The sequence below is a fragment of the Anas acuta genome, chromosome 12, assembly GCF_963932015.1.
Source record: "Anas acuta chromosome 12, bAnaAcu1.1, whole genome shotgun sequence".
NCBI classification, from domain to species: Eukaryota; Metazoa; Chordata; class Aves; order Anseriformes; family Anatidae; genus Anas; species Anas acuta.
This window is the reverse complement of record NC_088990.1, coordinates 5,454,757-5,478,557: the sequence shown is the minus strand read 5'-3', so window position 1 is coordinate 5,478,557 and position 23,801 is coordinate 5,454,757. Positions and strand designations below refer to the sequence as shown.

Below are 23,801 nucleotides of genomic sequence, written 5' to 3'. Positions count from 1 at the left end.
TATTATCTATCTGAAATCACTGAAGGACCAAATGACAAAATACATTCTCTGCTCCACAGGGAGGTGGATTCCAAGTTAGTACCTACCCAAACCATTGATGATGCCCCGGGCATCTCCAGCTAAAAAATACTGCCTTTGCAATCATTTCTCCTTCAAAGGACTGCAGGTAGACAACACAACTTAGTAATATCGGTGTGTCTCATGTCAGAATCCAAGACCAAGTCTGAAACCTCAAGGAGATCTTTTTGTGTTTGAGAATGGCTGCAACCTTTTGAAAATTTTATAATGCCAATCAGGGCCCCCGCTTCTAAGTCAAGGGGAGGTAGATGAAGCCAGTTTCCACTGTAACATCAGAATATAGGCCTAATGTAGGCCTCTGTAGGCCTAGGTAAACATTTCACCAGTTTCTAGGAAGCCAGTTTCCACTATAACATCATAGTATAAACCTAGTCTAGGCCTCTGTAGGCCTAGGTGAGCATTTTCACCTCCAAGGCACTTGTAATTTCAGATACTCTGGATGCTGAGAAAGCTCTTGATCCTTCAGCTCTTATTTTGTGGCACAACATACAGTTTTAAGTTTTTAGGTCCCTTACAATAAAGATCTTAGTTTTGTCTTGAGGAGATAGAACAAATGTGTCACGGATCTTAAACATATGCTGAAGGACTGGAACTTCATGACTCATGAGCTTGTGCTCTATGTTTCTATGCAACTTTTTTAAGAAGAAAAATGCATCATCCTAATAGACTGCTTCAGATCTAAAGAGGCCTTGGGATGGCCTTAAAAGTCACTGTCCTGCCTTGAAACAGTGCAAAATAGTTCATTTTGAGCCTACAGCTGAAGCAGTCCAAAAGTCTGAGTGAAATAAAACCTATTTTTCTCTCTCCATCTGTTTTCAGATGCTCTGTGCCATCCCTCAGTGTAGTACCACAGCCACGCACAGGTAAATTAGCTGCGGAATGAACACTGCAGGACTTTATGGAGTATGCCGCCCTTTGATCTCCCTGCTCCTGCCCATAGAGGAACACAGCAAGCTAAGCCCAGCAATTAGTGGTAACAGCTTTTAACAGGCTCCACAAAAGACACAAAAGGACACAAGTAGGTGGTTTACAGCGTGGTGGATAAAAACAAAGTGGTTACTTTCTTTTGCACATCATTCCTCCAGCAAGTTTAGGCTAAAGGACCAGGGGGCTAACTGGCAAATAGTTGGCTTCTAGTAAATAGACCTAAAAAAAAATAATATGTTGAATCTGTGGGTAGTTCCTGCAGCAGAGAAAATATGTTTGTCTTGTTCTTAGCAAAAACCTCTGTGGGCAAAAATGTTTTGAGAAGACTCTTCTTGACTTCAATGCTTTCTGAGTTAGCACTAAAGAACTCAATATAGATAATGCTATGAACACTTGGATTTCAGTGCATGAGAAAATGCAAAGGGAAAAAAAAAAAAAAACGCTCTGACTGCTCTGTAGAAGCATAGTACTTTCTATTGACTCTGTCACCCAAGGAGAGGCCACAAACCATGAAACTGCTTCTGTTTTTGGACAACATTTTACAAGCCTGTCCTTTACCCTAATCAGCTCTATGAAATACTGCAGTACCCTACACCAACCCTCTGCTGCTCAGACCTCAGCATTGCCTGGACCACAGGACTGAGCTAAGTAATACTTCTCCAAGTTGCTCTGTGGAGACCACTGAGCTGGTTAGCACAAGGTGCAGCCCATCACACCCTTGCTTTCCCAAACACATCCCCCTGGGCCTGGGACACAAGCTGGGGTGCAAGTGCCCTGTGTGATGCTTCTAGATCATAACTGTGATAGGTCACCCTGGCTCTTCACCCTGCTCTTTAGGTCAAAGCAGCCTCGTCTCAGCACCCCACAAGGCAATAAATGATGTGACCACATTCATTTGGCATAGCTTTAACAAAATCAAACACTGACTTTAGCATCCCAATAAGATGATAAATTTGCAGGCATAGTCTAACAAAATTATTTTTCAACAAGAATATCAGTCTTTAGACAATTCATAAGAATAGGAGGATATCACTAAGGCTAACGTTTACAGATACTTATATTTATACTATACATACATACATTTATAAAAAGCTGGAAAGCAAGTGGCAGGAAAAAAAAAAAAAAAAAAGACGTAATAAATCAAAGAACATCCAAGGATTTTTAGCCATAAGCTATTTCTTAATTCAGGAAGGAAAACATGCATTAATCAGGACATTAGCTCCAGACAGTGCAACAACATCAGGAACATTGCTACTGTACAGAAAGTCATGAATCATTATAGGCCTACGAAACGTTTATATAACATTAACATCATCACTGGCTTTTATCAATAATATTCATGAAAGTTAAAAGGTTGATAACTTTATCCCCCACTGTGAATTCTCAATGTGTAAAAATCTATAGAAATAACAATAACAAACTATTTTTACTCTTTGTCTGTTAGAACCTTGTCTGAGGGCATCTCAAAGAATATTAGAGACAGTGGCTTATATTTTCAGAGCCATTTGACTACAGCACTGTTTCATATTGACTGCGTAATCAAAGTAGCCAAAAAGTTGCACTGCAGCCTGGCTGCTGATGCATTGAACAATTTCCACAGTGCATACTATGTGCTCCTGCTCACGATCACAGGAGAAAAAAAAAAAAAGAAAGAAAAAAAAAATTCTTTGCTCTTCTCAGGAAAAGAAGAAGCTAGAGAGCTAGAGCAAAGATTTTGCCCAATAGAGCAATCTCTGTGGGGACTTCTGTGGCAGGGTGAACCTAGAGCAACATCTGGGACTTTTCAGGCTACAACACTCTGTAGAATGGGAAAAGGCGATTCAGTACCAATTTCATCCTCACACTAAGCTACACTAAGAATAAATCATTAGTCATATTTGGGAGATGGAGAAAATGAGGCACTGAGATCTAAGGGAACCTTTTCCTGATGACTACAAATGTATCCTTACTACATTTCCATGTTTCCAGACAGTTAAAACTATATGTTTCCCTATTACTCCCTCTGAAGTGACTTTACTCATACCCATGATAAAAAAAATAAAGAGATGGTTAGTTTGTCTGCTATGGTGTCATTTCCCTGGGATAAGAATCAACCTAGACAACTTCTTCATCACTTACTTTCTTTTCAGCCACTGACTTTAAATGCTTATTCCAAATAAACGGCAAACCAGAAAAATCAAAATTCTGATTGCTCTCCAAAATGTTGAGCTATATAGTGTTCTCTTTACCATCCTCCCCTTTTCTTTCCAAGTTAATTAATAACTTGTGTTGTAACTAATCTAATTTGGACCTGGAAAAAGCACTCAGCTCATATCTCTTAACTGGTGTCTCTAGGATGGTGGAGAAGAGTGTAAATTATCAAAAAGTCTGTCAAATGAGGAATGGGACCCTCTATCTGAAGGAGTTTCCATGGTCTTCCTACATGACAATATTTAAAAGTGAGTGCTTTGGTGAGGTGGGAATTATATTTAAAAGTTCTATATACATTTATATCAACTTAGCCTTGAAGGGACATTCTATCTTTTCCTCTAAGGGAAAAAAAAAAAAAAAAAAAAAAGTAAGGAAAAAAAAAAGTGTTCTTGGATTTAGTTTCATTTAATCACTTCTTTTTCCAGCTTTTAATGAAATTTCTTATGTTTCTTATGGTTGTTTGAAATTTGTTTTAATATCTTCCTTCAAAAACGAATCATATAACATATTCACTACTAAGATACAGTGAAAACATGGTAGAAAGAAATAAAAGGAAAAGATAAGTTTTCCTTCCCCCTCCCTCTTGTTCTTTCACAAAAGTGGTTAAAACCTGAGCGGAAGCTGCTATGTTGTTGTAACACCCTTTTTTCACATCTAATCTGCAGTACCGGTCATCTGATCCCAATTCTCCTGTTATTGTGCTGGGCATAACGTGGATTGCAATCTAGCATGGGGATAAAGAGCACATAAAACCTTCAGAAACATTTGTCAAGGTTTTCCCTTATACTTACAGATGTTAAAACCAGAGGCACAAAAGCAGAGAGCTCTAACATCTATGTTAATGGATGACAAGTGCTAACATGACTTCTAATGTGAATGCCTATAAAATAAAACTGATATTTCTGTAAACTTTCTATGACACCTTTTCCCTCATAAGCTCTCCCTAAAGCCTGTGCTTTTTAATATTATCTTTATCATCAATTTTTCAGAATTGGAATCACTGATGCAGCCACTTGATGAATATAGCAAATCTATCCAAAATCGTGTAACAGCTTCAACAGATAGTTTTCTTTGTTTAGAAAGTGTTCACTTTAACTACTCAACACTTGCCATTATGTGCTGGGACATGCTAATCACACAGTATTTTTTCCATTCTCTGATTGGAAGTCTTTAAGCTATTTCAAGGAAGATAAATGTATGATTATGCACATCTTTGAATATTTCTCAGATTAAAAGTTACTCTTAACAATAACTGTATATATTCAATGATTCAAAAACATATCTATAAGCATCTACTATCTGATTATTCACAACAATTGATGATGTGATTTCCTCATATACATGAACTAAAAGCTGGCACAAAGATATCCAAAAATTTATTTTTGTTATTACTCAACGGATTTTAAAAAAAATATTTCTCAACAGAAGAGTGAATGTCATTAGAAAACAAATATATATATGACTTATCATACTTAATAAATTGCCATACTTTAATCCTAAAAAAAAAAATAAATAAATAAAAAATAAAAAAAAAAATAAATAAGGAAAAGCAAACAAAAGGTATGAGACAACTTTCCTGGCAATATTAATGTATCAATTTCTCACCTGTGTAAATTGGCACAAATCACATTAGGTCAACAGAACAAAACCAGTTTCAGAGATCTGAGACTTTCTTCGAAAAATAATGCTTAGACATTTTACTTACTCATAACATTAGTGTACTTTTTTTTTTTTTATATATAGAAATAGGGAAAGAGAGAGAATTTTAGACAAGGCTTTTAAAGCTTTTGTTTGTTTTTTCTCCTTTAAAAAAAAATGCCTAAAATAGTCATCATCTAATTTTCCCCCCTTATTAAACAATATAAGGAAGGTCTAACTCTACATGTCAAAATTCTTCCTTTAAAATATTATGCAGCACAGCAAGACAGTCTCCATTAAGGCTTGTGGTATGTCGGTTTATTAAAAATATATATATATTAATTTTGTTATTAGTCATAGTGGCTTGGAAAATTCACTTAATTCTTCAGACAGTACAGAAGTCAGTGGACCTCAACTGTCCTTAATTACTTTCTCTGAATATGATCTCTTCACAGTGGGTCTGAAGCCAATATAAGTCCATTGTCTTTAATACTTCTGGTCTGAGATATAGACATCATTATTCTCCCCATTCTTTCTTCTGCCTCTCCAGATCAAGAGAAAATTAAATATGCTGTTTACTAGCCCACTAGACTGTGCAATATTGGCCCATTTCCATTACTGGCTGAATCAGGTCATGAGATCTGTATGTCTGAATTCAAGAGGGGTTTGTGTTGGCATCTGGTCTCAGACTCCATGCGGTAAAGATACAGCTATAGACAAAACTTAATTTTAAAGAGATAAGAGCTCCCTCTTAAGAAAAAAAAAAAAAAAAATCATTGGAGTGAATAGGATACTTTCACTCAAATAAATTAGTCATTAAACATAATGTTGCTGAATTAAATCATTAAATCTATTTCTTTCTCTTCCTGAGCCTTCCACAGTAACAGACTAGCTTTCTGCAATTTTAAGGTGGGGTGGGATGGAATTGCGTTTTTTCTTTTTAAAAATATTGTACTTACAACAGGAGCAGCTTTGAGAGCCGCACGCACACACACTCACACTCCCGCTCTCTGTTAGGCTTCATTTGATAGCTATGAACTGTGGATAAAGAATAAATATGGCTTTTCAGTGCCCTAGGACTCTCACCTGACTTATTTATGTCTGACCTGGTAGAACACCACTGACCTTGGAAAGTTTAATTGAGGCTGGGATTATATGGCACTGCTTGAGGCCACCTGAATTTAGAGGGTGTGACACACTTTCTCGCTCTTACTGACTCTCTCATGTCTGCTAGGGGATGCACACGTATGTGTGTGCATTTCTGTACCCTAAATTGAGCCTAGCAGTGGTGAAATACCTTGTTGTAAGCCTACAGCATGTGGTAGTGTAAGGGAAAAAGATTACTATTGTCAGGCAGACAGCATGAATGTGTATGTTGGGGGGGGGTGTTTGTTTTCTTTTCCCAGTACATTTTCTCCAAGATTTGATTTTTACTGTTGACTCTTAACTTTTTATGGACCTGATTTTGCCTAAGAACTGAGAGTTTAAAGAGTGGAGGAGAAAGAATTATACCAACATGGTTTATCTGGACCCACTCATATATATTGTGCTTAACATCCTTTAATTAAATTTAATTGAAGTGTATGATGAACATTGATCATTTTCACTCCTTTTTGTTTTCAATGAAGTTATACATACTTAAACTCCCCACATCTCAGTTAAACGTAAAAAATGTAAAGGAGGGGAAGCGGAGGAAAAAGATCCATAAGACTGAAAGGTGAAATAAAATGAAATGGCATAGATATCTGCCAGCCAAAGAGTACTATCTTCCTACTGGAGATTGTCCCTAGATGGATATAAACAGCTCTCATCTGGTTTTCTTCAAGGCTGAGGCCAACAAATATGCCATATTATGCACGGAGTCCTTTTATGGCACAGACTATTGTCCACTGGAGACAGAGCAGACACTGCTAAGCAAACCTCACCTACAGCCACAGGCAAGCATCAAGCCCAAAGGGGATTGCTCTCCCGTCAAAAACACGCTCCTTTTTCCAGCCTCAAAAATATATATTTTCCCTGTCACTCAAAGTTCAGCCCTGCCAAAAAGCCCAAGAAATACTCAGGCTTGAGCCATACAGGTAGATGAGAACATTCATCAGGAAAAGTTAAAATATTCCAGGATGAAAACAACCTACAGAAATTTCTTCAGAAATAAAACAAGTCTGTGATGATTTCAAGACCAAAATTATCCATTCTTTGCCTTATTTCTAATGCTGCCTGGACTGAAACTGTGACCGTTTTCTGTTTGTAGGTATCATAGGAAATGAAATGAGGAGAGGGTTGCTGTTAAGAGCAGTCTCAATTCCCCTATCTCTCTCCAACAGGCTATGCCATGAATCAGGATATATTTTATTATTTTTATAGTCCTACACAGTGATGTAACACTTACCCAAGTCCCTTGCAAGGTGATGCCGGGATCTAGATGCAGTCAAATCCTGGACAAGCTGGCAATTAAATGTATTGTTTGAAATTCATGGTCCAATTCTCTGCCACTATACCACTAAATTGACTTTGTTCCACCTAAATTGCCAGTTAGGGATAATTGCATCAGCACAGGAAAGCATCTAAGATGGGTGAAGAAAGCACAATAGTAAAGCTATCTCCAGCTGTCTCTCATCATTGGTGACATCCTACAGACTTAGGCAAACTATATTTTTAGAAGTCTGTGGTGAATGGAAGAGATTTTAGAATGAATAACAGATCTCAAGAGAGAATTCTGCTCTTTCTCTCTCTCCTTTTTTTCTTTTTTTTTTTAAGCAATTCCTCTCTTCCTTTTTGGTGAAGTATCAGCCTAAGAAGCAGACTTCCCCAACAGCCAAGAATAACAGCTACAGTCTATATAGCTGAACCATTTCAAGAGAGCTGCACTATGTTCCACAAACTAATTCAATACGCCACACTATTACCATCGGCTGAAAGCTGAATCTTTTCCATCTGGAAAGCTGAATACTCACCCAAACCCAAATATCAATGATATTGATCGTAGTAATATTTATACTTATTTTCAGTCAATTTCCATTCAATTCACCAGCTACCAACCTTCATCATCGTCTCAGACTCACTGCTCAAGATTTCAGAATTCAGTGACTTTTGCTAATACTACTGCTAAGTCCATAAGCAAGCCTGTAAAGCTGTCCCGCAAGAGTACAATTAAGTCTATAAATTAAAAGCACATATATTGAAAAAGTCTCATCATTAATCTGGACCGGCCAGAACTTCAATATAAGCTGACCTGCATTTATTGGTTCTAATGGGAATGGAAAAACAGCATGAATACAAGTACACTTCTGAAACACTAGAGACAATAAAAAAAAAAGAAAAAAAAAAAAAGCTACGGAAAAAAAAGGAATTTTTCTGTGATCCTTATTTATTACATTTTTAATAGAAAGTCAGTGGAGGTCTTATCTGATGTCATTTGGTTTAGGTTCCATGGTATTTTTTGTATTTGACCAAATTCCCTTATCTTCTCATTGCTTGTGTTCTGCTCTGCCAGCATCCAACAAACTGATATACTTATCTTCAATTTTATAATAAAGTTTTAGCTTCCACAGGATAAAAAAGAAATAGGGAGAGAGGGGAAAGGAAAATTGCATCTAAGATACTAAACATATCAGGCATGTGTGACTGTCAAGGAATCCAGCAGTTAACCTTGTTCTTACTATAGAAACTTAAATAGTTGAAAGACATTTGACTCAGGCTCATGACTATTTTTCTTTTATTTAAGTTCTTAGTTATTCCCATTTATATGGTCAAATTAAGATAACTATTATGATCTTAGGCATTACCCAGTGAATATTTTGAAGCAAGGTTGGTGATCATTACTTTTCTGTGATTGCAGTTAATAACTAAAGGTGAAAAGATAATTAGAAGCACCAATTCCTGAGGCAGGGAATATAAACCAAGGGCTAATGAGTAAGTTACTGTGTAAGTGTCCATTCCTCTTTGGAGCTTTATTTCCTGCTCTATCATGCCATTTTTTACCCTCTCCTACTTCTCAATGTTTCATATTTGCTATATCACCTCAAGATTCATTCTCTTCATAGCTCTACATAGAGTGACCTGGAAATCACTACAAAAACCTGTCTCCTCTCCACGTTTAATCTATTTGTTAATTTCTTCTGCTGATCTCTTGTTAAACCTGATTTACCTTTGTTTAGCATTAGCATGTCCTCCCTGGGTTTTGCTCCTTCTTCAGAGGTCCTATCTTAGATAGTCTCTTTCTTCTTCATAGAAACCAAAGCCTGCAGAGAAAACAAATTTCCATCAATTACCCATTTGCTCGTCTAATTTATAACTGAGTTTCATATGATCAGACTTGAGGATAAAGGCAAACATTTTTGATGTCTTTTGCTATAGTTAAGCAAAACAAAGATGCAGAAACCAAAGATGACACACTAAAGAGATAGAACAGAACAGAGAATGAGAAATAATTCAAGAGTCAGCTCCCCAGCTGAAATAAATGTGTCCCATCAGCCTAAGTGGAGCAACACCAATTTAAAACATATGAGAATCTGGCACAAACTTACCTTTATTTTACTTTGATTAAAAACAAACAAAAAATACCATCAATAAAACAATGAGCATGGACATAGTACATCAAGCTGGGCTGGGTCTGAAAAAGGAGAGCTAACTGGCTTATTATCTAGATGTTATACTTTGGCAAAATGTGACAACTATACCTTTTCATTTCCCCAGTGGCCTCCAGGAGACGTAAGATTTAGTATCTTATAGAACACTTTAAGCTTGAGAAACTTCTTCTTATGGTGTCTTATGAATCCTGGAGGCTGTGAAAACGATTACAGTGCTTTATATTCACTTCTCTCAGCTTGCAAGAGATATGCTAGTGGACTGATACCAAAGTCTCATCCTTGTCACTGATCTGCAGAAGTGGTACGTCGGAAACTACAAGCCCTTCCCTTTCAAGTCACAAAATGAGCTGTTTGCAACAACAGCTCCACATTCTTTCACAGCCCTGCCAAGTTCCAGGCCAAAAGTGTCAGCATTGCCACGGTTTCTGATCTTGTGCAGCCATCAGTTTAAAATGTGCAATTTCCATGCACATTTATTCTGGGCTCAGTGCAATTTCGATCCCCAGGACAGCCAAGGCATGGTGAGATCAAGTCTGCTTGCTCTGTTTTGAAGTCAGGTTGACTGGAAAATAAGAAATAAAAAAGAGAAAATAATAAAATAGGAGAAAAAAAAAAAAAAAAAAAAAGTACTTGGATATTTGACCATCTTTCCCTTTTCCCCACCTGACAGGATCTCATAAAATCCATTGGAATATTTTGTTGTGGGGTAGCAGATGAAAGAACAAGCTGCCATGTCATGCCTCGTGAAAGGTTTATATTGCTTGCACATCATTCAGCTGCCCTCAGAGGAAAGTCTATGTGATTTTTGGTATCTGAGTGAGCACGCAATGAAAACAGATTCAGATCTCCCCAAGGTTCCACAGTTGTAGGTCCACACAGGAGACAATTTTCTGTGAGTCATCCAAGCAAAGGGTGTCGTGGCTCTGCTAGGCACATTTGTTCTCTATATATATTTCTCAGTTTCAGCTAACAAAGGGAATAATAACAGGTACCTCTTGAAACCGTGTTTTCTAAAGGCTCACCTGGTGAATCATTCAGCCTAGTGAATCATTCTCTGGCCAAAATGAGGTGGTTTGGGCAATTTAACTGACCTGCCCCTAACTGATCTGCAAGTATTACGACGATGCTGATTTTGTCAAGTCTGAGGGCCTGAAGTATTTATATTCCCTGACATGATATTTTACAAAATCATGGACTTCTGGGATGCAGAAACACCACCAGATGCCCTTGGTCAGTGCAGTGAACCACTGTTCTTTCCAGGATTCATAAAGCAACACAAGACTGGAGAGAGCTAGACCCACATTAGCTGCTGACTTAATCAGTTTCTGAGACATCTTGTATCCTACAGTGGAGACAAAATGGGGCTGTCTGTCCCTACATAACAAAATTTCCACAGGACTAATTACCACTGCCTACTCTTAACTCCAAAAGTTGGAGTTAAGGAAGTTTCATGTTTTGCACATGTGGGAAAATTTACTTCAGGGAGGTGTCCTATGCTGTGTGCCTCAAGGACATTGGAGTGTTCATCAGTCTCTTAGGCTGAGAATTTCCTTTTTCCAGGAAGCAACAGGTGGTTGCAAAACACGTTGAACTGAAAAAAACACACAAGAAACACAATACTGTAGAAGTATTAAAAAATCTAGAATAAATCCTGGACTATAAGGCTATGAGCTGCTCTGCTGTCCTCTTCAGATAAAGCACGCTAAAGAAACACTGCAAACAGATTTTTTTTATTATGTTACTTCTATGTGTATTTACATTGTGTCTTACCTGGAGGAATAATATATATCTGGGTCAGCAAAGATCTAGGTTGCTTCTTATCTAGGGTTTGTGGACAGTTTATATTCGGCAGTATAATCTCTACCACACAAAAGAAGTGTAGTTTCTGATATGGTGAGAACTCTTTTTTTTTTTTTTTTTTTTTTCTCATGCCATGTGGACAAATTTAAGAATTTCCCATATGTCCACTGCTAAAGGTAAGATCAAAGTGCCTTTTTCTTCTGTCCAGCACAGGAAGCCAAATTACAAGGCCACAGACTGAAATTCCTGGGGACCTTCTGTACAAAACAGTTCTCTAACATAAATGTCAGCTTGAAAGCAAGGACCCTATGACTTCAGTGAAAGTCTTATATGACTGGTCAATCTGAAATTCTTTTGGAAGTTCAAATAGTTCTGCTTTTATATATATATATATATATATATATATATATCGTCTCGAGCACCTCAAATTTCTCAGTCCAAGCCAATGAGTCCATTTGAAACATTGCAAGAGATGTTGTCTGGTCCCTACGAAGTTCCGAAACATTTTTGCATCATTTAGTGCCTTCACTGAGACAACCCTCAGATAAGCTTCATAATTTGAATGACTACCAGCTTATCACAACTGCATCTTTTTACATTCATACTCTGATCTTCACATGTGGAAACAAGAAAAATAAACTCACGGATGAAACAAAACTATGCGCATACATATAAACACCTAGTTACATACACGTAGCCAGACATAATGCCAACATCCTTCATTCAGACAAATAACGTAACAGTTGTAAATCCGAGGCTGCAAATCTTTGTGACAGGATAAAAAAAAAAAGCAAGAAAGAAATATGAATACTTGCATTTGAGTCTCTTTGCTCTCCAATTGCTATCAGACCTTGGGTAAAGTTACTCTGTGTATGTGAGAGTGCATGCACACATGAACACTCATCTATGCACACGTGTCTATACACAGGCATACACTTCTGTATTTTGTACTTCAGTCTTTTGTTTCAGATTTTTTTATGCTTAATTACCATTTCCCCTCACTTGCTTTCTTTTCTCTTCAGCCCACTAAATGCTTCAGTTTCAAGTGTGTGAGAGGCTCAATTTGATTTACAGTGTTAGGAGATTTTAAACAATACATTTCATGCCGCTAGAGGCTTGAAGCAACATCCTGAAGCAACAGGCTATCTTTCCCTAAGCTTAAAAATTAAGATTCACTGGAGTATGAAGGTCAATGGGAGACTCGGGAAAGGGTAAACGGTCTGGTATGATTACACTATGTCTGAACCAAACTGGCTTTCCCAACAAAAATGTGTCAAGTAATACAGACAATTCATAGATATGAATTTCTTCTCTGTGTTTCTGCCAGTGTGATATTTGAAGAATCCTGCCAAAGAGTTCAGTCCCAAACCTTGTGTTTTGTATTAAATAACAGGATTTAATAAGAACTGTTTATAATTTCATGACATCAGAAAAATGTAATAATAACCTATAGAAAAATTCCTCTTTCCCAAGCTCAAATTTTAACATATCCTGAAACACAGAAACAGAACCACAACTGTGACAGAAAGACAACCAGAAGGAAAAGGCCCATCTGCAGCTCCTCCCTGCCCTTCTCTGGGACCATGCACCAAGCCTGTGACCCCTTCCTCTCTGACCTGTTTTCTAAGGACAGTTGAAGAGCACCCAGAGGATGGGTGAGCTACAGACAACAGCATTAATCATCTCTGTAGGTGTCCCTTGAGCCTTCCTTTGTTTTATGACCAGTGGACATCTATGGCCCTCATGAAGCAAGGACACTTGAAAAAGGTTACCCAAAGAGAGACCAGAATGCAAGCTGCTTTGAGGAGCAACTGTGCACTCCAGAGTAAGGGATATACTCATTCCTAGATCTAGCGTTTGTGCAAACCAGTTATAAGCAACAGGAGATGCTAAGCTTATAAAGAGCACTGTGTGCAGTTAAACCAATACTTTTTGGAAGCATCAGCCCTATTATGAGAATGCAGTAAATGCTGCCATATGCTGCCACAGTGAAGATGATAAGTGGCCTGCTCATCTGACTGCTGGGAACAAATAGGAGAGAAAGTGCCTCATTTAGGTTTTGGTCCAGCGTAACGAAAGGAGTTCAACACACAGGATTAAAATCAATTAAAGGTCAGATCTATTGAACTCAAAGTTGCAATGGAAAGTTTTGACTGATGAGGAGGGACAAGCTTCATTCGGAACATCTGATGAGTTTGGTGTCCCAACTGCCCCTCCTACCACCCCTTCCACAATCGGGTGAGCCATGGAGTCAATCAGCTCCTGAACCACTGCAATTTACCACGCACTCTTTGAAAGCCAGATGAAATTGGTGACGATTTACCATAAAATGCTATGCTGTAAATGGCAGTGTGTCAGGGGCTGACTGACAAGTAGTATAGATATCTGTGAAGCAGAGGCAGGGCTGGAGGCAGTAGCCTCATCTGATGTCCCAAGTGAAGCCATCTTGTCAATCAAATCCTTCACAACAGACCTACATATCAGGATTTCAGCGTACGAAATTCACTGTTGTCGAGAGATATGACAAGCTCTCTGAGTTCATGCAGTCTTACTTCAAAATACAGCTAAGTGGGTTGTAAGGAGGATGTATTTGTTGCACTGACCGCTGTGCAGAATTTCAGTCCAAAAGGTCTGTCCTCTACAGAGAGATCTGGTCAGAGATAATGTGTTACCCAAAACCATCTGAACCGCCCACAAATTTATTCTACAAAGGAATGGAAATTAAAGTGAAATGGTTAAAAAAAAAAAAAAAAAAAAAAACTCACTCTTTTCTACCCTCTCATTGTTTTCCTCTTCACCGGACACATCACTGTTGACTCAATTATGTAATGGGAACAGCAACAACAATAGAAATAGTGGGTATGAAAAAAAAAAGCTGGACGTATGTTTTAATTTATGTTAGCAAAAAGAACAGTCCTATCATAATATTAGCCACATATAGTCTAGTGTTAGCTACCAGACCTTGAAACCTGGGAAAAAAAGGCACAAATAGGAAGGTTAAAGCAGTTCTGGCTGAGTGGGGAAATGAGAAGGCCAAATGTACATTAGTCAAAGAAAGAAAAATAATATCCCAGAAAATGAATAAGAGATAACTATCCTCAGAATAATACTATATAAATACATTTGCTGTAGGTCACATAAAAGATTCATGGCACACACATGTACAGGTCAAATTACCTTTAAATATTAAATTTCTTTCCAGCGGGGAAGAATTTCAGATTTATGCTGTTTTCATAAAGAAAAAGGATGCACCCCATGCATTATTATTTGCTGACAAATGATAGCTTCTGGGTTTGCCTGCAAGATGTGGGTTAGAAACACTCTTTTTCATGATACACAAAAAAAAAAAAAAATAGAGGAAAGAAAGAAAGAATGAATCATCACGTAATTCATCTCTTCACCAAGAAGTTTCTGCTTTCTTTTGGCTCATTAAATCAATATTTTCTTATTATGGAACTATAAAAGTTAGCATTGGAGAACACCTATTAGGTCACTTAGAGTAGTCCATTTCCCTGCTAATGCAGTATGTTTTTTTCCCTGCAGCACATTTTGGGCAGTCCGGTTTTAAAAAGACAAGGTTACACTGTTCCTTGGAGACATGACTCCACACACACCTCACTGTTCAGACATTTTCATATTAGTAGGTCTAAGCAGGGATAACAGAGCCACACACACACAAAAAAAAAAAAAAAAAAAAAAAAAAAAAATCATGAAAATAAAGTATGAACTTATAGCTCAGCATACAATGGCACAGAGTGGTAAATCTATCAAACAACTGGTAACAAACTATTACTACTGAATTTATGGTTCCAGTTTGGCCTTTATCAGTTGAAAACAAATGTGTTATTATCTCTTGGCTCTTTGATGGTCTCTGTGGAATGAGCTGTGACTCTTCCAGATGGATAGATGTTCAAAGCGTACTACCAACTTCGCACCGATGGCCCTGAAAACTGAACCCAACTCTTGATTACAGTGCAGCAAGTCATTCATTCAAAATATGTCTGAAGGCCTGGTACAAGCTCCCAATAAAAATGTCTTCCAAACACATTATGGTAACTAACTAAAAATACTTAAACTGTCTTTAACAATATACTGTTAATGAATTATAACCAATCTTAATTGTGCTGGTTTTTGTTTGTTTGTTTTTTCATCTGATAAAGGAAGGATTGGCTTTGCATCCTGACCAGATAAGCCTGTGGAAGCACATCCTTTGCCTTCAGTGAGGCTCAGAAGTACACCCAAAACCGGGGGGGGGGGGGGACGGGACACCAAGAGATGCTGTTAGGTTTTGGCTCTCTTTCAGGGTAGAGCAGGAGATAAGCAGCAATACTGAACTGTGGAGATGAACTCCTTATTCCTAGTGGCATCTGCTTCAAAGAAGAAGAAAAACCTCACTGCCGGTATTTTCTATATCAAGAGAATTTAAAAGACTTTTTGCTTCCCACACATATTCAAAGTAATTGCATGGACCTGTTCACTTCTGGAGCTCTGAGTCATAGGGCTCTGGTGGATTTAGCAGTGGTGAACTCCATCATTCCCCTTCCTCTCTCCACTAGTCTGAACTAATGTGTGTGACTGCAAAGTGGCTGCGGACGTACCTTCTGCCACCCCTGCAGTAACCTCTGGCAGAAAAGCAGTAACCTCCGGCAGCTGAGACCACCGGAGTTTGTGAGTCAGCGCCTTCAGGCTGTGAACTCCCAAGCAGAGAGGCAAAGTTCAAGGCAGAACATATTGCACAGAGGAAGCTGCCTCCACGAGCTGAGTGTTTGAAAGTACAGCACATTTCGTCCTCATTCATTCAGGGTAAAATACGCACTGTCAGACCGGGGCTAAGTCATTTCAAGGGACTTTTGTCACAATGTGGCTGTTTGTATGTAAACCTTGGTCTCGGAGGAAAATCCTGCAGTCAGGTTATTGTTTAATCTTCATCGCTGCCTCTCTGGCAGGGTCTGGGGTAAGCCTGACTCTATGCTACCTACTAAAAATGCTTTCCTAGGAAGGGAATCTTGTGAAGCCTTTAGCCACTGGTGTGGCTTAGGTCCTATCTGCAAAGGTGGTGGTAAGATTCTTCCCCAGCTCAGTGCATGGTCTTGGTGGCCCCACTCTGTGGAAGGCAGTGCCAGTTTGATCTACATTACTTCCTTAGGATTATTTTCATTCACAGGGTGTCCATCATTTGCAATTAAAGCCTTGCTGAAGCTTCTTGAATAGGAATTTATTATATTGATTTAAATCAACAGAAATAATAAATACAATGAAATATACCACTTCAGACAGGAATTATCAGACATGGGAGCTAAAAATTCTCAGGCCTCAAGTTTTTGTTAGACTAGTAAAACTCAGGGCGTAGAGAGACCCATGGAAGGCAAATACAATAGAGGCACGAACACACGGGCACAAATTTGTTTTCCTTTCACTGCAAGTGAACGCTCAGGGGAAAATGTTTGCAGTGTTAGGCCAGCTCTAGTTTCCATAGTCTCCTAAGGTCCTGCTGAGGGCAGGAAAGCCATTCTTTCCATTCATGGCGTTGACTTTTTGCTGCCACCATGCTCAGGCAGCTCCTGCAGACCATCTGGCACAAGTGAACTGGCTAACCTCATTTTCCAAAGTGCACACCTCACCCCGTCGCCGTTCCTCTGCCGGAGGACACCAGGATTTCTTTCTCTTTTCTCTTCCTTCCCTTTCTCAGCATTGAGGCTTTGAGAGGGGTAGCCCCTGTCTTCCTCAGAAGAGCCCCTCGATCTTGGTGTGCTCTCTTTTCACTTTCTTGACCCCCCACCTCTGTGCCCGTCTGCTTTGTGTTTTATCTCTGCCTGTAAAGTTGTGTGATTATGGATAGAGAAGTCACCACACAAACAGGATAGAATTCACCACAATGGCTGTTTTGTTCATATACATTTCACTGTCTGTCTCTTGTCGGAGCATGGCTATCATCTTCTACTAACAATATCCCTGGGTAAATGATAAAGTCAACTCTGGAGTAAAGTTAGACGTTTTATCAGCATGTTCAAACTATCCCCTTACAGCTCTGTACTTGCCAACTGCACATCCTTTTCCTACACAAAGACTCAATGCACATTAAAAAGGCACTTATTGAAGCTGGTGTTTGTTTGCAGAGAGGGTGTGGATCCTGCTCACTGTGGCGGTCACCCTCCGTAGTTTTTCTCTCATCACCCAGAGAAAACTAGGCGATGCAGTTATGCTCTCTGACAATCCCTTGGCTCAAGTTTGAGGTTACTCTGCCTCTTGCCAGGTCATTCTTCTTCATTCCTCTGCTGATGCTAACTGATGGATTTCCCCTAAGCTGACGACGGAGTTGATCTAATGCCTTACTGCAGGAGAAAAGTCACCGCAGACACAAGATAAAAGATAGGAAGCTCAGAGGTCTGTGTTGGCTGGTATCCTGAAGCCACAAGAAATTGATAACAGGGGACCCTAATATACTATCCATACGTCAAAAGGCACAAGAATGATAAACCTCCAAAAGTCTTTCCCACTCTCAAATTTGGCGATCAGATTAATGCTGTGAAACAATCTCCTAATAAAACAATTGCATCCACATCTTTCCAGGCAAGGATTAGCAGTCATCTGTTTTGATAAAGCTTGACCTGTAACGGAAAGTGGAGCTGTGAAGCAAAGGTGGCTTTTACATTCATTTATTTCTCTCTCTTACATAAACAGTGGTTAGGGTTAGTGATTTTGGCTGTGAGTGTGATACTTTGCCTGAAAATGTTCTTATTACAGCTGTTTCTCTGACGTTAGGATCTGAGTGGATTTCTCAAAAACTTAATTCTCTTTGAGTAGGGTATCTCTTTCTCTCCGTCCTTTTCCTTGTGTCCATTTAAAATAAAGAGCCTTTGCAGAAGAACTGCCCTGTCCTCTGAGTTTATATTGCAGTTAGTGCAACAGGACCCTAATCCTGGCCGGATGTTTAAGAGATTAGGAAGAGGAGGAGGATGCATGTTTATACAGAAGGCTTTCTCTTGTTAGTCAAATAAAGAGAAAATTTCCTATTGGTTTAATTCTTAACTGTTTTGACCTCTTACAGCAGGGTTAAATTTGGCCCTTTGTTCTATTGCAGGGTAAGACACTGTGAGCAGAGATGAGCTAACTACTTAATTTAGTTTCAGAGGGGTTGATGCAAAGGTTTGCCTTGCTCAGAATTTCCAGCTTGCTACATCCCAGGCTAATTCCAATCAAGCCCCATGGGAGCTTAGCTCCTGAATGAACATAGCATCTCACAAGTCAAATAAGTAAGAAGAAAGGGATGAAAGATTGAATTTAAAGAGAATGAAAAACATTTTTCCTTGTCTGAAGATGTGGACCCTTCTACTTTTGCCCGCACTGAATATTATTAAGCAGAAAAAGACTGCACTATAATGATTGCTTATCTCTGTCTTTTCTCTATTTCCCTTGAACAGTGGTTGGGAGTTTTCATTTCCTATGTCATTTATAACGTGCTGAGTTTTGTATTTTTGTTTTTGTTTGGTGCATGTGTTGTGAAAAGAGGGCCCATTATAGATTGCATCACTCTTCCTCATCCCAGCCAGTTTTAATGTTAAAGTCACAATTTCCCTCAAGACTGCAGCCTGTTCTGGTGGAGCTGGATGACTTGCAAAACTGCATACAGACCTAAAAGCTCCTTAACACTTGGTCACTGATCTGAATCCAGTCTATAACAACAGTAAGCTTAGGCAAAATAGTGTCTGTAATTTTGTAAGTACACACACAATGAGGAACCACTTCTAAAAATACCATTATCTGGCAAACTCAGCAAAAAGACGAAGGACTGCATAACAGTCTTGAAACCCAAGCCAACCTCTACCTCATAAAAATGGTCTTTCTAGGTCAGGGTTAAGGCACATTGGCAAACGTGTTGGATGTGCTCTACAGAACCTGTCTTGTTCTGTTCATTATCTAAGACTGTCCATCTGGAATAGTAGAAATGACCATAATTCTAGTGTGTTTTTTGTTGTTGTTGTCTTATTTTTCCATTCTTTTTCTAATTCAATTCCCACTCCGCTTCCCACCAAGGCCTTATTAACCTATTGCACTGATGGTTACCAGAATTTTGAATTTTCCTCAAATTTATCCCAGTGCAAGTACTCGTTTTACTTGCTTAATTTTGTATCCCAAAGCCAAACAAACTTTTGCTTAAAATCCTGCAATTTAAAATAGTAGCATTCATAAGAACCTTCTCTTCTGTATCCATTTTCTAACACATATAACAAATGCTGTACCATAATTGACTGACTGTCCCAGGTCATTTCTCCTGGGGACATTAGAAAAAGTTTAGTTTTAAGATTCATATTGAAGTGTTGCCATCAAAGAAACATAAAAGGTTTCTGCAATGTTAGAAGCTGTTCTGCCGCTGCCTTGCCTAACAAGTGGCTTTAAGACTGCTAAGCAGCTGAACACATCTGGCTTCAGTCACCTAAGCTTGCAGGTCACTGGATTGCTCTTTCTGTTGTCTTTTGCCATAAGGATTTTTCTCAACCAGATCGAAAGCTTTTAAGTAGCTGTATGTTTGTGCCAAACACTAATTGAATGAAAGGGAAAGATGTGAGCCAGATGCAACAGGCTAAATTCCCTCTTGAAGTTAATGGAGTTACTTCAAATTTAAACCGATGAATCTCTGATGAGGATCTGGCCTCGATGTTCTCTTCCAAGAAATAGTAAGACGTATTGAAAAATTGATACATCATTGTCTAAAGTTAGAGCTGGAGCAGAAAAATCTAAGAAAAATGTGATATGCAGATCAATGAACTTTTGATTAAAGATACCTATTTCCTGTTACAAGCAACAATTTGTATTCCTCAATTCTGCAAATGAGTAGAGGATTTTACAAAAGGTAATTTATGTATTTTGTTTGATGTACTTTGTTTGAGTCCCTTTTATCTGATTTTTTATGTCAGTGGAGTGAACATTTTGCATCTGCATAACAGCTTATGAAACAATGCTTATCGGTTATCTTCCTCACTGTCAGCAGGTACATGAATCACTTCTTTAAGACATATCTCATTGAAAGGCAGTACACAGAAACAGTGGTGGTAGAAATAAGAAAATATGCAGAGTTATAATATTGGAAATATTTCCCCACCATTATGATCTGAGTTAAACCTGCCAAGAAATAATCTTTTCCATAACAGTTGCTATTTTCCCATGGAGTTCCCAAGCTAATGAGGATGCCCACTTGAACATGTAACCCAAGCTGTTCCAAAAAATTCTAAAAGGTATGTGGATTTGAGCAGGAAGATTTCTCATACAAAGGAAGTGCTACTATTTTTTGTTAATGGTCTTTTTCCTATTTCAAAGCAAATTTAACATAAACTGAAATTTCAAAATAAGCTTATTATGAGTCAAAATAAAACATTTCATCTGTGTAACATCAGAGTAGTTATTCACACAGTGACCTTTTATACTTGAAAAAAATGCACAATAAATACTGGCTTTTCTTTCATAAAAGCCACTTGACATGAAAACTTAATCTATCCTTCTGTATAGACATATGATATTTCAACATTACTGAATTACTTCATTTCATTGTATTACAAAATCCAACGTCATTCAAATTGATGTTCTGCTCTAAAATAGTGATTTATTTTCTTTTTCAAGTTGCATTTTTACTCTCCAGAATTACTTTGACAAAAATTCTAACTAGTTTGAAATCAGGCTTTCTCGTATTGAGAATATTGGAAGTTAAGGCACTGGGTAAAAACCTGACCACCCATGAGAGTTTTGCTGTTAGCTTCAATAGAGCCCAAATTGCCCCCATGGAATTCAATGGCGTCATGAAATTTAGAAGTACTGGCTCCACACCATTCAATGGCAGCAAGAGATTAAAGAGGAGTTACACAGGATGGTGATAGTAGAAAGTAATGTATATGGTTCAGATTTAGTACGTATCACAGAATAGGCCACAGGGGTGAAAGGGGAGCTGGGCAGGAATTCCAGCTGAACTAGCTCACTTGTCCCTAATCCCTGATATCTGATGAACTGCCCCTGGCAAGGACCACAGTAGTACAAAAATTATGCCAGTGTTCTTGTGTCAAAGGTGATAGAAAGCTAGAAATCACTTTGCATCAGATTGCTGTAAAAGATTTCCAAAGTTTGGCCTGGATCAGTTTCCCCAGCCATTCAAGAAACAAAAGTAGAGCTCCACATCAGCACATATCAACACTAATTCCTGTATATCATTTCTGAAAGGCTTCAGCTCAGAGACGTGTTTTGTCCCTCAGCCTGGCTCAGAGGTGTGTCGACAAGGGAATATGAAGAGACCTGACTTAAAAACTCTGTCTGTGCTACAGAACAATACAAGGAATGAAGGGGAGGGGGGAGAAGACAAAGCTGGGAGGGGGGATAGAGGGGGAGAAAAATAAAGCACAAACATACACGCACACACACGATATATATATATATAACCTTTTACATTTATGAGAATAAAATTAATTCCTCTAGTCTGACAGATGATCATACCTGTAGATCTACCTACAGACTTCGATAGGCACTTAAATGTAAGCAAAAAGAGCCAATTTGCATTTTCCTTTTTGTTGGCAAACATCATGCATCATTTCACAGTTACCATTAAGGGTTAGTGTTGTCTTAACACAGTGCCTTAGACAGTTGGCACCCATTGTTTGCTTGCTGCCCCAGCAGAATGTCTCAGTCTGCTGGTATTTTTGCACTGATGTTGCTTTTGCCCTGTTTTAATACCATTAACTGGGACATGTTTATTCCAGAAAGGTTTCTTCTAGACCTGAAAACCATCCTCCGTAAAAGCATGTCACTCACCACCTCCTCATACAGGCTTATTTAACAGTGCTGAAGGTCTCATCTCCCATATACACACTCTTACAAGTTCTGGGGTGACCAGCCTCATAAAGCTTCTTTTGACCTTAAGAGAATGAAACTCATATGCACGGGCACAATCTTGGAGACTACTTGGGCTTTAAACAGTGCCATAATCAAAATTTAAATTAGCAAATTCTTTTCTGATCTGTGGCCTCCCTCCCCCTTTTCCTCTTCTCTCTCTCTCTTTTTTTTTTTTTTTTTTTTTTTTTTTTTATAATTCCAGGGAAATGGAAACAAACCACAAGCCTTCATTAAGCAAACAGCTGTGGACTGGAAGAGATCAGAAGTGCAGTCTGGAAACCATGTGTGCTTCTCATGTTGCAATAATTGGGAAATGATGATCAATAGCAGGTATGGACAGAAAATAGTCATAGGCATGTTGAAAAAAAGAGTATATCCAAATCCTGCTCTGAATAATAGATCCACCCTGAAATCTGCTTGATCACTGAAGAGCTGGTTTGCAGCCTAGAGAGCACAAATAGGCAGCATGTGAATCTACTCAAGTGCTGACAGAGTCCCCTCCCCTCAAAAATATATTTAGATAGAATACAGTGCAAACGTCAATTAAAAAGGTCGTGTTTAGCCACCACATTTTATTTTCTTCTCAGCCTGTGATGTAATCTGTTCATCTGTTAGTTGCTCACTACATTAGGGACATATGCTTCATGCCAGTAATGAATGTATTGCAGAGTTGTGCTTCTTCTGACTTACCTAAACCACACAATTTTATAAATTCTAGCTTATGCGCCCAAGGAAGTCTTGCTGTCACACAATGCCATGGGATGGTTTAACATGCGAACCATTTGCCTGTTGTCCATAAATGAAAATCACATGTCAACATGCAAAGAATTCAGCTGTCTTCGCATTTTGAATGGAAATAGCCTTCTTTATTTCACAGATTTTTTTTATTCATTTGACGCACCAAGGATGTTGACTTTTTATCTCCACAATAAATTAAGCTAAACAAGCTTAATCTGGACTTTTGAGTTTATGTTGTATCCACACACCATGGGCATGTTCCAGTGGGCTGTGGGACAATCCTGATGAACATTCTCCATACCACAGCTGAAATTAGCAGCACTCCACATACCTTGCCATTGCTATTGTCTCATTATAGTGTTATGCTGTATTGGAGGAATATCTATTAAAATACTTCTCATTTTCCACTTAGTCATTGACCTCCCTGTTGAGAACACACACATGCACACATAAAACCAAATTATATTATTAAAATACATCTGGACTAAGAACTTGAATTAAGACTGATGACTGAGTTTTCATAGGTTTCCCAGCTGACTTTGGCAATACACTCCAATTGCAACTGGCCAAAGTTGGCTTCACCTCAATATTCAAAGGTTTTATTCCTTAAGGCAAATTTTTTAAAAGTGAGAGCCACATTTCTCTATCTGTTTCCTCACCCAGAAGAAAACAGAACAAAAGCAATTTCTTTGTTTTTCCGCTCTCTTAATGTGGGATAATTGTCTTGACAGTGATATCCCAAGAAGTGGGATAGGAAGAGAAAGGGACATATTCAGGGTTTTCCCACTTCATCAGACTCAGAAATACCAGTTTTCACGTAACCATTGCGTGTGAATTCTCTAATTAGTGTAAACATTTCTAGAGCCACAGACTTTCATCGCTGCTACACTGAGCACCAGAACAGACCCTTCCCTAAGAACATGCCAATCTCTCCTCCAGATTGGATAGAATGGCTCAAAGACCCTGGAA

The 23,801-nt window shown here is 38.6% G+C and overlaps 1 long non-coding RNA gene across 3 annotated transcripts in view; it reads right to left on the bottom strand.

Annotated features, from left to right (window-relative positions):
* LOC137863271 (uncharacterized) overlaps nucleotides 1–9,981 on the bottom strand; it is a 60,062-nt gene extending 50,081 nt beyond the window's left edge. For all 3 annotated transcript variants that reach the window (XR_011100819.1, XR_011100817.1, XR_011100818.1), the window contains exons 1-2: nucleotides 9,513–9,981; nucleotides 8,981–9,074 (exon numbers count right to left, since the gene is read on the bottom strand). This is a non-coding gene — a long non-coding RNA (uncharacterized lncRNA). The remainder of the gene's footprint in view (nucleotides 1–8,980; nucleotides 9,075–9,512) is intronic.
* Between the last annotated feature and the right edge of the window lie 13,820 nt (nucleotides 9,982–23,801).